Source organism: Rattus norvegicus, chromosome 17, assembly GCF_036323735.1.
Source record: "Rattus norvegicus strain BN/NHsdMcwi chromosome 17, GRCr8, whole genome shotgun sequence".
NCBI lineage: Eukaryota > Metazoa > Chordata > Mammalia > Rodentia > Muridae > Rattus > Rattus norvegicus.
Window position 1 is genome coordinate 36,896,703 of NC_086035.1, and position 15,648 is coordinate 36,912,350.

Consider the following 15,648-nt stretch of genomic DNA (forward strand, 5'->3'; position numbering starts at 1 on the left):
CTGTTGAGGAAATTTTCTACTATGTTGATGTGTTTGAGGCTCCTTCTCACTTTCTTTTCTGTTAGGTTCACTGTATCTGGTGAGAAAATTTCAAAGGATCAAAAGAATGAAGAGAAATATGTGGTGTTTGGGATCGGGAATGGGGTAAGCACTAGAAAGTCCCAAATATCAGGAAAGCAAGAGGTTCTCAGGACCCAAGGGTGATGACACCATGTGAAATACACACCAGAGGAGAGAGAGAACCTGAAGAAAACAGCTATAGTAGATATAAGCATGACCCTCAGTTGAGGGATGGGACCACCCACTCATCTCAAAAATTTTAACTCAGAATTGTTGGGTAAAAAAAAATAGAGCAGAGACTGAAGGAAAGACTACCCAGAAACCACCCCACTTTGGGATCCATCCCATCTGCAGACACCAAGCCGTGAAACTATTGCTATACCAAGGTTCAATTCAGGTTCAATTGCTAAAAATGTGTTGTCTAAATGCCTATTCAGTTTTCATGGATGGAACTCCACCCTTTACTTGGCTTTAAGTATGTATAGAATGTTATGATAGGACATCATAATAGTGGTGGTTAGATGTGGAAATGGTAGGGAGACAAAAATATACATGTGAAATAAACTCAGTATTTTAATAACAAGATAACTAAGTCTATGTTAAATTTATATCAACCATGCAATTCTGAAAAAAAATTGTTCTCACATTTAGTTGCTTTCCTTGTAAGCTTTGAGTTCCATTTTTTATACATTTAGCATCACCCATTTTACTGGCTTTGAAATAGCAACTTGGATATGTATGAAAACATTCCCCATCAGTTTTGCTAAAATTCTTAGAAACAGGTTTTCTTACCTCACATCTGACCCTTGTGTTCCCTGAGATGGGTCATTTGTTGTTTTGTTCAAATAGTCAAAATGATCAGTTTCTAGGTTTAGTTTCATTCTGTTTGGGCATCACTGTTGCTATTTTGAGTACAGAAAGAAGAAAATACTTCAAATGTGACCTTAGTTTGAAATCTGTAGAAGAAGAGTAATTGTAAACTCACAGTGTTTGGAGAAGCTGTTAATGTTAAATTCTTCTGAAAAATCTATTTTAGCTACTCCTCTTGGGTTCTTTAAATACTGTTGACTGTTCTAAATCTTATAACTAAATGCTGAATTAAGAAGAGAACTTTCGCTATCACCCCTTCAGTGACTTACCAGAAGTCTAAAACACATGCTTGGTATAAACACTGCAACTTATATTTCTTAAAGTTGAATATGCATTATTCCCAAATTTTCTTCCTGATAAATTTTCCTTCTATGTGTGGTAATGTTGTTTAATGAAGCAGAATTTAATTAAATAAATACTTTACAATCTCACATGGTCTAAGAGAAAATAGCTAACTTTTAGTAGAAAAGAGTGAGATCCTGACGTCAAAGAATAGATAATACAGGGTTTATAGATTAGCTGGAGGAAGTCCACCCTTCTGAAATAATCATAATATCATAATTTTAGGCACAAGCAAGATTAAGATTTAAAAACAATCATGAGTGTAAGGGAAGAAATTGCTATTACAAATCAATGTTCCAATGAGTGCTTGGAAATTTTTGTATGTCAAAAAGTTTTTTTTACTACTGCTATGCAGGATGGTCAACTGTTCTTTGATATAGAGGTATGGTAATCTCACAGATGAAGCAAAGACTTCTTTATTGAAATGGAAAATATCAGAAAATAGGAGTATAGAGTTGTGCAGGAAGAATGCCAATTGATATGCAGAAATACAATGAAGATAGATTTGGTTTTCCCTGGGTTTTGTATTCTAATGGCAACCATCCTTCACATCACATCATTCCCTTGCTTTCTCATAGTCTTGCTTCCTTAGCTCATTGCCCTACACACCGTCTCTGATAAGACAATATGGCAATGCCTCTGATTTTTAAGGATTTCCAGTAGTGAAATTATCAAATCATCATAGTATACTTGGAAGGAGTTGAAAGGTTGAACTAACCCCAAGTATTTCATTTCTCAAAATATGGCATATTACAGGTTGTAAGGCTAAAAGTGGGAGTTATAATTAAATATCTCATGGAGAATGTATGTGTGGATAGACAGACACTTAATTACTAATTGATAAAATCACTTCTTGGGTTGAAAACAAATAAAGAATAAAATTGAATTTCTCGGGTGAAGGTTAGATAATGACTCTGATTTTCATATCTACATGGAGAGCAACAGAAGAGAAATAGCTTAAGTCAGCTGTACTTCATGATTATTGTTGTGAAGTGGTCATTATTCATGAGATTCCTCTGTGTCACATGTTAAAAGAACTATTTTGAGACACATTTGTTTAATAATGATGAGAAAGGAAACAGATCTATGAAGTGGGCCATAGAATACAGAGGTGAATGGTAAATAGAGGAAGTTTTAGGATTTCACTTTTTTATTTTATTTTTCTTGGATATTTCATGTATTTACATTTCAAATGTTATTCCCTTTCCTCGCTTTCCCATACTTGCTCCCTCTCCTTCTATAAGGATGCTCCCATTCCAACCTGCCCACTCCCGACTCGACTCCCTGGCATTTCCCTATTGTGGGGAAAAAACCTTCACAGAACCAAGGGCTTTTTCTCCCATTGATGCTAGACAATGTCATCCTCTGCTATATATGTGATAGAGTCATGGATCGCTCCATGTGTAGTCATTGGTTTAGTCTCTTGGAGCTCTGGTGGGGTCTGGTTGGTTGATTTTGTTGTTCTTCCTGTAGGGTTGGAAACCCCTTCAGCTCCTTCAGTTCTTTCTCTATTTCCTCCATTGTGGTCCCCATGGTCAGTCCAATGGTGAGCTGCAAGCATCTGTTTTAGTAAGGCTCTAGCAGAGCCTCTCAGGAGACATCCACATCTAGCTCCTGTCAGCAAGTACTTCTTAGCATCAGCAATAGTATCTGGGTTTGTTGGATATATATGGAATGGATCCCAAGGTGAGGCAGTCTCTGGATGTCCTTTTATTCAGTTGCTGCTCCACTCTTTGTCCCTGTATTTCCACCCATGTGTGTTTTGTTCTCCCTTTTGAGATGGACTGAAGCATCCATATTTTTGTCTTCCTTCTTCTTGAGCTTCATATGACCTATGAATGGTTTCTTGGGAAATCCTAGGTTGTGGGCTGATATTGACTTATTGTGTGTGTTCTTTTGTGACTGGGTTATGTCACTCAGGATGACATTTTCTAGTTCAATCCATTTGCCTAAGAATTTCATGAAATCATTGTTTTTGATAGCTGAGTAGTGCTCCAATGTAAATGTACCATAATTTCTGTATCTATTCCTCTGTTGAAGGGCATCTGTGTTCTTTCCAGATTCTGGCTATTATAAATAAGGTTGATATGATAGGGGAACATGCATCCTTGTTAAATGTTGGAGCATCTCTTGGGTGTATGCCCAGGAGTGTTATAGGTGGGTCCTCAGGTAGTCAATTTTCTGAGGAACCTTCACACTGATTTCCAGAGTGGTAGTACCAGCTTGCAATCCCACCAACAATGGAGGAGTGTTCTTCTTTCTCCACATCCTTGCCAGCATCTGCTGTCACCTGAGATTTTGATCTTAGCGTTCTGACTGGTGTGAGGTGGAATCTCAGGGTTGTTTTGATTTGCATTTCCCTGATGACTATGGATGTTGAATATTTCTTTATGTGATTCTCGGTCATTTGATATTCCTCATTTGAGAATTCTTTGTTTAGCTCTGTATCTCATTTTAATATTTGATTCTCCGGAATCTAACTTCTTAAGTTTTTTCTATATATTAGATATTATTGTTCTAGCAGATGTAGAATTGGTAAAGGTCTTTTCCTAATCTGTTGGTTGCCATTTTGTCCCATTGACAGTGTCCTTTGCCTTACAGAAGCTTTGCAGTTTTATGAAATCCCATTAGTCAATTATTGATCTTAGAGCATAGGTCATTGGTATTCTGTTCAGGAGAATTTCCCCTGAGCCTATGTGTTCAAGGCTCTTCCCCATTTTCTCTTCACTTAGTGTATCTGGTTTTATGTAGAGGTCTTTGATCCACTTGGACTTAAGCTTTGTACAAGAAGATAAGAATGGGTCAATTTGCGTACTTCTACACGCTGACCTCCAGTTGAACCAGAAACATTTGTTGAAAATGCTGTTTTTTTTTCCTTTGAGTAGTTTTAGCTCCTTTGCCAAAGATCAAATGACTATAGGTGTGTGGGTTTATTTCTGGCTCTTCAATTCTATTCCATTGATCTACCTGCCTGTCTCTGCACCTATATCCTGTAGTTTTTGTCACTTTTGCTCTGTAATACAGCTTGAGGTCAGGGATGGTCATTCCCCCAGAATTTCTTTTATTGCTGAGAATAGTTTTTGCTATCCTGGTTTTATTGATATTTCAAATGAATGTACAAATTGCTTTGTCTAACTCTATGAAGAATTGAATTGGAAATTTTATGGGGATTGCATTGAATCTGTAGATTGCTTTTGGCAAAATCACCATTTTTACTATACTAATCCTGCCAATCCATGAGCATGGAAGGTCTTTCTGTCTTCTGATATCTTCAATTTCTTTCTTCAGAGACTTGAAGTTCTTGTCATACAGATCTTTCACTTACTTGGTTAGGTTCACACCAAGTTATTTTATACTATTTGTGGCTATTGTGAAGGGTATTATTTCCCTGAATTTTTTTCAGCCTGTTTATCCTTTGAGAAGAGGAAGGCTAATGATTTGTTTGTTTTAATTTTATATAGAGCCACTTTACTGAAGTTGCTTATCAGCTGTAGGAGTTCTCTGGTGGAATGTTTAGGGTCACTAATGTATACTATCTTATCATCTGCAAATCATGATATTTTGACTTCTTCCTTTCCAGTCCGCATTCATTTCACCTCTTTTTGTTGTGTAATTGCTCTGGCTTCAAGTACTATATTGAATATGTAGGGAGAGAGTGGCCAGCCTAGTCTAGTCCCTGAGATTTTTCTTTCTTTTCATTTCTATTATTTTTGCCTTTTAAAATTACTTTATTTTTTTAAAGTCCTGTTGTTACCCTCCTACAGGTTTGCCCTCCCACACTTCCAAATCCCACTCCTCCTCCCTCATGTCCCCAAGATGATATCCCTGTCTCCAATCCACCCTCCTTATTGCCTGGATCCTCATGTCTCTCCAGGTTTAGGCATATCTTCTCTCATTGAGGACAGACCAGGGAGTCCTCTGTTCTGTATGTGTCAGGGGCCTCAGACCAGCTGGTATAGGATGCCTGGTGAGTTGCTCAGTGTATGAGAGATCTCAGGGTTCTGGGTTAATTGAGACTGTGCGTCTTCTTTTCAGGTTGCCCTCTTCCTCAGCTTCTTTCAGCATTTCCCCATTCAACTATGGTGGTCCCAGACTTCAGTCCATTGGTTGGGTGTAAGTATCTATTTCTGTGTCAGTCACTGCTTGTTGGGCCTCTCAGAGGACAGTCAGATAGGTTCTTGTCTGTAAGCATGCACACTAAAGCATCAGTAATAGTGTCAGACCTTGGAGGCTTCCCTTAAAAAGGATCCCACCTCTGCGCCTGAGACACCGCCAGAACCTGAAGGGACAGACCGGATAAACAGTTCTCTGCACCCAAATTCCGTGGGAGGGAGAGCTAAACCTTCAGAAAGGCAGACACATCTGGGAAACCAGAAGAGACTGCACTCTGCACACATCTCTGATGCCAGAGGAAAACATCAAACGCCATCTGGAACCCTGGTGCACGGAGGCTCCCGAAAAGGGCAGTGCAGATCTTCCTGGTTGCTGCCGCCGCAGAAAGCTCGTAGGCAGCAACCCCCGAGCAAACTGGAGCCTCGGGACCACAGGTAAGACCAACTTTTCTGCTGCAAGTGACCTGCCTGGTGAACACCAGACACAGGCCCATGGGAACAGCTGAAGACCTGTAGATAGGAAAAACTACATGCCCGAAAGCAGAACACTCTGTCCCCATGACTGGCTGAAAGAAAAGAGGAAAACAAGTCTACAGCACTCCTGAAACACAGGCTTATAGGACAGTCTAGCCACTGTCAGAAATAGCAAAACAAAGTAACACTAGAGATAATCTGATGGCGAGAGGCAAGCGCAGGAACCCAAGCAACAGAAACCAAGACTACATGGCATCATCAGAGCCCAATTCTCCCACCAAAGCAAACACGGAATATCCAAACACACCAGAAAAGCAAGATCTAGTTTCAAAATCATATTTGATCATTATGCTGGAGGACTTCAAGAAAGAAGTGAAGAACTCCCTTAGAGAAGAAGTAGAAGCCTACAGAGAGGAATCACAAAAATCCCTGAAAGAATTCCAGGAAATCATAAATAAACAAGTAGAAGCCCATAGAGAGGAGTCACAAAAATCCCTGAAAGAATTCCAGGAAATCATAAATAAACAAGTAGAAGCCCATAGAGAGGAGACACAAAAATCCCTGAAAGAATTCCAGGAAAACACAATCAAACAGTTGAAGGAATTAAAAATGGAAATAGAAGCAATCAAGAAAGAACACATGGAAGCAACCGTGGATATAGAAAACCAAAAGAAGAGACAAGGAGCTGTAGATATGAGCTTCACCAACAGAATACAAGAGACGGAAGAGAGAATGTCAGGAGAAGATTCCATAGAAATCATTGACTCAACTGTCAAAGATAATGTAAAGCGGAAAAAGCTACTGGTCCAAAACATACAGGAAATCCAGGACTCAATGAGAAGATCAAACCTAAGGATAATAGGTATAGAAGAGAGTGAAGACTCCCAGCTCAAAGGACCAGTAAATATCTTCAACAAAATCATAGAAGAAAACTTCCCTAACCTAAAAAAAGAGATACCCATAGGCATACAAGAAGCCTACAGAACTTCAAATAGATTGGACCAGAAAAGAAACACCTCCCGACACATAATAATCAAAACACCAAATGCACAAAACAAAGAAAGAATATTAAAAGTAGTAAGGGGAAAAGGTCAAGTAACATATAAAGGCAGACCTATCAGAATTACACCAGATTTTTCGCCAGAAACTATGAAAGCCAGAAGATCCTGGACATATATCATACAGACCCTAAGAGAACACAAATGCCAGCCCAGGTTACTGTATCCTGCAAAACTCTCAATTAATATAGATGGAGAAACCAGGAAATTCCCTGACAAAACCAAATTTACACAATATCTTTCTACAAATCAAGCACTACAAAGGATAATAAATGGTAAAGCCCAACATAAGGAGGCAAGCTATACCCTAGAAGAAGCAAGAAACTAATCGTCTTGGCAACAAAACAAAGAGAATGAAAGCACACAAACATAACCTCACATCCAAATATGAATATAACAGGAAACAATAATCACTATTCCTTAATATCTCTCAACATCATTGGCCTCAACTCCCCAATAAAAAGACATAGATTAACAAACTGGATACGCAAGGAGGACCCTGCATTCTGCTGCCTACAGGAAACACACCTCAGAGACAAATACAGACACTACCTCAGAGTGAAAGGCTGGAAAACAACTTTCCAAGCAAATGGTCAGAAGAAGCAAGGTCGAGTAGCCATTCTAATATCAAATAAAATCAATTTTCAACTAAAACTCATCAAAAAAGAAAAGGAAGGACACTTCATGTTCATCAAAGGAAAAATCCACCAAGATGAACTCTCAATTCTAAATATCTATGCCCCAAATACAAGGGCACCTACATACGTGAAACAAACCTTACTAAAGCTCAAAACACACATTGCACCTCACACAATAATAGTAGGAGACTTCAACACCCCACTCTCATCAATGGACAGATCATGGAAACAGAAATTAAACAGAGATGTAGACAGACTAAGAGAAGTCATGAGCCAAATGGACTTAACAGATATTTATAGAACATTCTACCCTAAAGCAAAAGGATATACCTTCTTCTCAGCTCCTCATGGTACTTTTGCTAAAATTGACCATATAATTGGTCAAAAAAACGGGCCTCAACAGGTACAGAAAGATAGAAATAATCCCATGCATGCTTTCAGACCACCACGGCCTAAAAGTGGTCTTCAATAATAATAAGGGAAGAATGCCCACATATACGTGGAAATTGAACAATGTTCTACTCAATGATAACCTGGTCAAGGAAGAAATAAAGAAAGAAATTAAAGACTTTTTAGAATTTAATGAAAATGAAGGTACAACATACCCAAACCTATGGGACACAATGAAAACTGTGCTAAGAGGAAAACTCATAGTGCTGAGTGCCTGCAGGAAGAAACAGGAAAGAGCATATGTCAGCAGCTTGACAGCACACCTAAAAGCTCTAGAACAAAAAGAAGCAAATACACCCAGGAGGAGTAGAAGGCAGGAAATAATCAAACTCAGAGCTGAAATCAACCAAGTAGAAACAAAAAGGACCATAGAAAGAATCAACAGAACCAAAAGTTGGTTCTTTGAGAAAATCAACAAGATAGATAAACCCTTAGGCAGACTAATGAGAGGACACAGAGAGTGTGTCCAAATTAACAAAATCAGAAATGAAAAGGGAGACATAACTACAGATTCAGAGGAAATACAAAAAATCATCAGATCTTACTATAAAAGCCTATATTCAACAAAACTTGAAAATCTGCAGGAAATGGACAATTTCCTAGACAGATACCAGGTGCCGAAGTTAAATCAAGAACAGATAAACCAGTTATACAACCCCATAACTCCTAAGGAAATAGAAGCTGTCATTAAAGGTCTTCCAATCAAAAAGAGCCCAGGTCCAGACGGGTTTAGTGCAGAATTCTATCAGACCTTCATAGAAGACCTCGTACCAATATTATCCAAACTATTCCACAAAATTGAAACAGATGGAGCACTACTGAATTCCTTCTATGAAGCCACAATTACTCTTATACCTAAACCACACAAAGACCCAACAAAGAAAGAGAACTTCAGACCAATTTCCCTTATGAATATCGACGCAAAAATACTCAATAAATTTCTGGCAAACCGAATCCAAGAGCACATCAAAACAATCATCCACCATGATCAAGTAGGCTTCATCCTAGGCATGCAGGAATGGATTAAGATATGAAAAACCATCAACGTGATCCATTATTTAAACAAACTAAAATAACAAAACCACATGATCATTTCATTAGATGCTGAGAAAGCATTTGACAAAATTCAACACCCCTCATGATAAAAGTCCTGTAAAGAATAGGAATTCAAGGGCCATACCTAAACATAGTAAAAGCCATATACAGCAAACCGGTTGCTAACATTAAACTAAATGGAGAGAAACTTGAAATCCCACTAAAATCAGGGACTAGACAAGGCTGCCCACTCTCTCTCTCCTCATTCAATATAGTTCTTGAAGTTCTAGCCAGAGCAATCAGACAACTAAAGGAAATCAAGGGGATACAGATCGGAAAAGAAGAAGTCAAAATATCACTATTTGCAGATGATATGATAGTATATATAAGTGATCCCAAAGTTCCACCAGAGAACTACTAAAGCTGATAAACAACTTCAGCAAAGTGGCTGGGTATAAAATTAACTCAAATAAATCAGTAGCCTCTTCTACACAAAAGAGAAAAAAGCCGAGAAAGAAATTAGGGAAAAGACACCCTTCATAATGGACCCAAATAATATAAAGTACCTCGGTGTGACTTTAACCAAGCAAGTAAAAGATCTGTACAATAAGAACTTCAAGACTCTGAAGAAAGAAATTGAAGAAGTCCTCAGAAGATGGAAAGATCTCCCATGCTCATGGATTGGGAGGATTAATATAGTAAAAATGGCCATTTTACCAAAAGCGATTTACAGATTCAATGCAATCGCCATCAAAATACCAATCCAATTCTTCAAAGAGTTAGACAGAACAATTTGCAAATTCATCTGGAATAACAAAAAACCCAGGATAGCTAAAACTATCCTCAACAATAAAAGGACTTCAGGGGGAATCACTATCCCTGAACTCAAGCAGTATTACAGAGCAATAGTGATAAAAGCTGCATGGTATTGGTACAGAGACAGACAGATAGACCAATGGAACAGAATTGAAGACCGAGAAATGAACCCACACACCTATGGTCACTTGATTTTTGACAAAGGAGCCAAAACCATCCAATGGAAAAAAGATAGCATTTTCAGCAAATGGTGCTGGTTCAACTGGAGGTCAACATGTAGAAGAATGCAGATCGATCCATGCTTATCACCCTGTACAAATCTTAAGTCCAAGTGGATCAAGGACCTCTACATCAAACCAGACACCCTCAAACTAATAGAAGAAAAACTACGGAAGCATCTGGAACACATGGGCACTGGAAAAAATTTCCTAAACGAAACACCAATGGCTTACGTTCTAAGATCAAGAATCGACAAATGGGATCTCATAAAACTGCAAAGCTTCTGTAAGGCAAAGGACACTGTGGTTAGGACAAAACGGCAACCAACAGATTGGGAAAAGATCTTTACCAATCCTACAACAGATAGAGGCCTTATATCCAAAATATACAAAGAACTCAAGAAGTTAGACCGCAGGGAAACAAATAACCCTATTAAAAAATGGGGTTCAGAGCTAAACAAAGAATTCACAGCTGAGGAATGCCGAATGGCTGAGAAACACCTAAAGGAATGTTCAACATCTTTAGTCATAAGGGAAATGCAAATCAAAACAACCCTGAGATTTCACTTCACACCACTGAGAATGGCTAAGATCAAAAACTTAGGTGACAGCAGATGCTGGCAAGGATGCGGAGAAAGAGGAACACTCCTCCAGTGTTGGTGGGATTGCAGACTGGTACAACCATTCTGGAAATCAGTCTGGAGGTTCCTCAAAAAATTGGACATTGAACTGCCTGAGGATCCAGCTATACCTCTCTTGGGCATATACCCACAAGATGCCCCAACATATAAAAAAGACACGTGCTCCACTATGTTCATCGCAGCCTTATTTATAATAGCCAGAAGCTGGAAAGAACCCAGATGCCCTTCAACAGAGGAATGGATACAGAAAATGTGGTACATCTACACAATGGAATATTACTCAACTATCAAAAACAATGACTTTATGAAATTCGTAGGCAAATGGTTGGAACTGGAAAATATCATTCTGAGTGAGGTAACCCAATCACAGAAAAACACACATGGTATGCACTCATTGATAAGTAGCTATTAGCCCAAATGCTTGAATTACTCTAGATGCCTAGAACAAAAGAAACTCAAGATGAATGATCAAAATGTGAATGCTTCACTCCTTCTTTAAAAGGGGAACAAGAATACCCTTGGCAGGGAATAGAGAGGCAAAGATTAAAACAGACAGAGAAGGAACACCCATTCAGAGCCTGCCCCATATGTGGCCCATGCATATAGAGCCATCCAATTAGACAAGATGGATGAAGCAAAGAAGTGCAGGCCGACAGGAGTCGGATGTAGATCTCTCCCGAGAGACACAGCCAAAATACAGCAAACACAGAGGCGTATGCCAGCAGCAAACCACTGAATTGAGAATAGGACCCCCGTTGAAGGAATCAGAGAAAGAACTGGAAGAGTTTGAAGGGGCTCGAGACCCCATATGTACAACAATGCCAAGTAACCAGAGCTTCCAGGGATGAAGCCACTACCTAAAGACTATACATGGACTGACCCTGGACTCTGACCTCATATGTAGCAATGAATATCCTAGTAAGAGCACCAGTGGAAGTGGAAGCCCTGGGTCCTGCTAAGACTGAACCCCTAGTGAACTAGATTGTTGGGTGGAGGTCGGCGAGGGGGGGAGAATGGGGAGGGGAACACCCATAAAGAAGGGGAGGGGGGATGGGTTTGTTTGCCCGGAAACCGGGAAAGGGAATAACACTCGAAATGTATATAAGAAATACTCAAGTTAATAAAAAAAAAAAAAAAAAAAAGGATCCCAGTTTGTCCAGTCACTGGACCTCCTTTCCCTCAATCTCTTCTCCATTTTTGTCCCTGTAGTTGTTTTAGACAGGAACAGTTCAGGGTCACATTTTCAACTGTGGGATGGCAACCCCATGTCTCCACTTAATGCCTTGCTTCTACTGGAGGTGGAGTCTACAACTTCCCTCTCCCCACTGTTGGGCATTTCATCTAAGGACACTCCCTTTGAGTACATAAAGTTTCTCACTTCCCAGGTCTCTGGTATATTCTAGAGGATACCTCTATCTCCCACACCGAGAGGTTGAATATTTCCATTCATTCTGCTGACTCTCAGGGCTTCTCTATTGTTCCCATCTCTTGTAATACCTAATCATGTACCTCTTTCCCCTTCTCCTATGCCTCTCCCTTCCAGATTTCTCCTTCCCTCCACCTCCTGTGATTGCTTTCTTCTCCTTCCCAAGTGGTACTGAAGATCCTCACATGGGCCCGTCTCTTTGTTAAACTTAAGTACTGTAGATTGTAGCCTAGGTATTCAGTACTTTTTTGACTAATATCCACTTATTAGTGAGAACATAACATGTATGTCCTCTTGGATCTGAGAAACCTCACTCAGGATGATATTTTCTAGTTCCATCCATTTGCCTGCAAAACTCATGATGTCCTCATTCTTAATAGCTGAGTAGTATTCCATTATGTAAATGAACTACATTTTCTGTATCCATTCTTCTATTGTGTGACATCTGGGTTGTTTCCAGGTTTTGGATATCACAGAAAAGGCCACTATGAACATAATGGAGCATGTGCCCTCATGATATATTAGAGCATCTTTTGGGTATATACCCAAGAGTGGTATAGCTGGGTCTTCAGGTATACCTTTATTTTCCGAGAAAACTATAGATTGATTTCTAGAGTAATTGTACCAGCTTGCAATCCCACCAGCAATGGAAGAGTGTTCTTTCTCCACATCCTTGCCAATATGGTGTCATCTGAGTCTTTGATCCTAGCCATTCTTAAGGTGTAATCTCAGGATCCTTTTGATTTGCATTTCCTTGATCACTAAGAATTTTGAATATTTCTTTAAGGGCTCCTTGGACATTTGAGATTCCTCTCTTTTGAATTTTCTGTTTGGCTCTATACCCTATTTTTTGATTGGGGTGTTTTGTATTTTGGAGTTTAGCTTCTTGAGTTCTTTATATATTTTGGATAGTAGTCCTTGATCAGATATTGGGTTAGTGAAAAAAAATTTCCCAATCAACTGGTTGCTTACTTGTGCTGTTGATTTTGTCCTTTACATTACAGAAAAATTTCAGCCCACAATCAATTCTTGATCTTAGAGATTGAACCATTCGAGTTCTCTTTAGGAAATTTCCTCTTGTGCCAATGAGTTCTAACCTCTTTCCTAATTTTACTTCTATTAGATTCATTGTATCAGGTTTTATGTTGAGGTAGTTGATCCACTTGGACTTCAGCTTTGTGCAAGATGACAAATATGGCCCTATTTTTGTATATTTTCTTTCTTTGGATATTTTTATTTACATCTCAAATGTTATCCCCTTTCACGGCTTCCCCTCCAACAATCTCCTATGCCATCCCCCTTATCCCTGCTTCTATGAGGGTGCTCCCTCACACATGTACCCACTCCCTCTCACCTCCCTGCCCTGGTATTGTGCTATATTGGGGCATTGAACCTCCACAGGAACCAGGGCCTCACCTCCCATTGATGCCCGACAAGGCCACACACTACTACATATGAGTCCGGGATCATGTTTTACTACATGTATACTCTTTGGTTAGTGGTTTAGTCCCTGGGACCTCTGGGAGGTCTGGTTGGTTGATGTTGTTCTTCCTATGGGGTTGTAAACCCCTTTAGCTCCTTCAGTCCTGTCTCTAAATCCTCCATTGGGAACTCTAATCTTAGTTCAAATATTTGACTGCCAGCATCGCCTTTGTATTTGTCAGGCTCAGGTACAGCCTCTCAGGAGATAACTATATCAAGCTCCTGTCAGCATGCACTTTTTGGCATCCCCAATAGTGTCTGGGCTTGGAGACTATATATGAGATGGATCCCCCAGTGGTGCAGTCTCTGGATGGCCTTTCTTACAGTCTCTGTTCCACACTGTCTCTTTTGTCCTCATGTGATTATTTTGCTCCCCCTCTAAGAAGTACTGAAACATCCATACTTTGATCTTTCTTCTTTTTGAGCTTCCTGTAGTCTGGGAATTATATCTTGGGTATTCTGAGCTTTGGGACTAATATCCACTTATTAATTGTGGCTTTATAGATCAAATTGGATAGTGTTCCTTCTGTTTCTCTAGTGTTGAATAATTTGAAGAGTATTGGTACTAGGTCTGATGGAATTCTGCATTAAATGTATCTGGTCCTGGGCTTTTTTGTCTGGGAGAATTTTAATGACTACTTCTACTTCTTTAGGGGTTATGAGACTGTTTAGATGGCATATCTGATCATGATTTAACTTTGGCACCTGGTATCTATCTAGAGAAATAATCCATTTCATCTAGAATTTCTAGTTTTGTTGAGTATAGGCTTTTGTAGTAGGATCTGATATGTTTTTTACTTCCCCCAGTTTCTGTTATTATGTCTTCCTTTTTATATCAGATTTTGTTAATTTGGATACTGTCTCTGTTCTCTCTGGTTAGTCTGGCTAAAGGTTTAACTATCTTTTTGATTTTCTCAAAGAAACAGCTCCTGGTTTTGTTGATTCTTTGTATGGTTCTTTTTGTTTCTACGTGGTTGATTTCAGCCCTGAGTTTGATTATTTCCTGCCATCTACTCCTTCCTCTTGGGTCTATTTGCTTCTTTTTGTTCTAGAGCTTTTAGTCATGCTGTCAAGCTGTTAGTGTATGTTCTCTTCAGTTTCCTTTTGGAGGCACTAAACCTATGTGATTTCTTCTTAGCACAGCTTTCATTGTGTCACATACGTTTTGTAATGTTTTGACATCATTTTTGTTCATTCTAAAAACTATTTAATTTCCTTTTTTCTTCCTTGTCAAAATTATCATTGAGTAGAGCATTTTTCAGTTTCCATGTGTTTGTGGGCTTTCTGTCACTTTTGTTGTTATTGAAGAGCAGCTTTAGTCCATGGTGATCTCATAGTAATCATGGGATTATTTGAAAGTTTTTGTATCTGTTAAGGCTTGTTCTGTTAAAAATTATAAGGTCAATTTTGGAGAAGGTACCATGAAGTACTGAGAAGAAGGTATATTCTTTTGCTTTAGGATGAAATGTTCTATAGATATATGTTAATTTTTTTTGGTTCAGATATTTCAGTTTCACTATGTCACTGTTTAGTTTCTGTTTCCATGATTTGTCCATTGGAGAGAGTAGGGTGTTGATGTCTACCACTATTATTGTGTTCAGTGCAGTGTTTGCTTTGAGCTTTGGTAAAGTTTCTTTTATGAATGTGGGTGCTCTTATATTTGGAACATAGATGTTCAGAATGGAAAGTTCATCTTGGTAGATACTTCCTTTGCTGAATTATGAAGTGTTCTTTCTTATTTTTTGATAACCTTTGATTGAAAGTTGTTTTTATTTAATATGAGTGGCTACTCTAGCTTATTTATTGGAACCATTTGCTTGGAAAAATTTTCTAGTCTTTTCCTCTGAGGTAGTGTCTGTCTTTTTCTCTGAGGTGCATTTCCTGTATGCAGCAAAATGCTGGGTCCTGTTTATGTATCTAGTTAGTTAGTTTATGTCTTTTTCTTAGGCAAATTGAGTCCATTGATATTAAGAAATATTTAGGAAAAGTGATTGTTGCTTCCTGTTATTTTTGTTGTTAAAGGTGA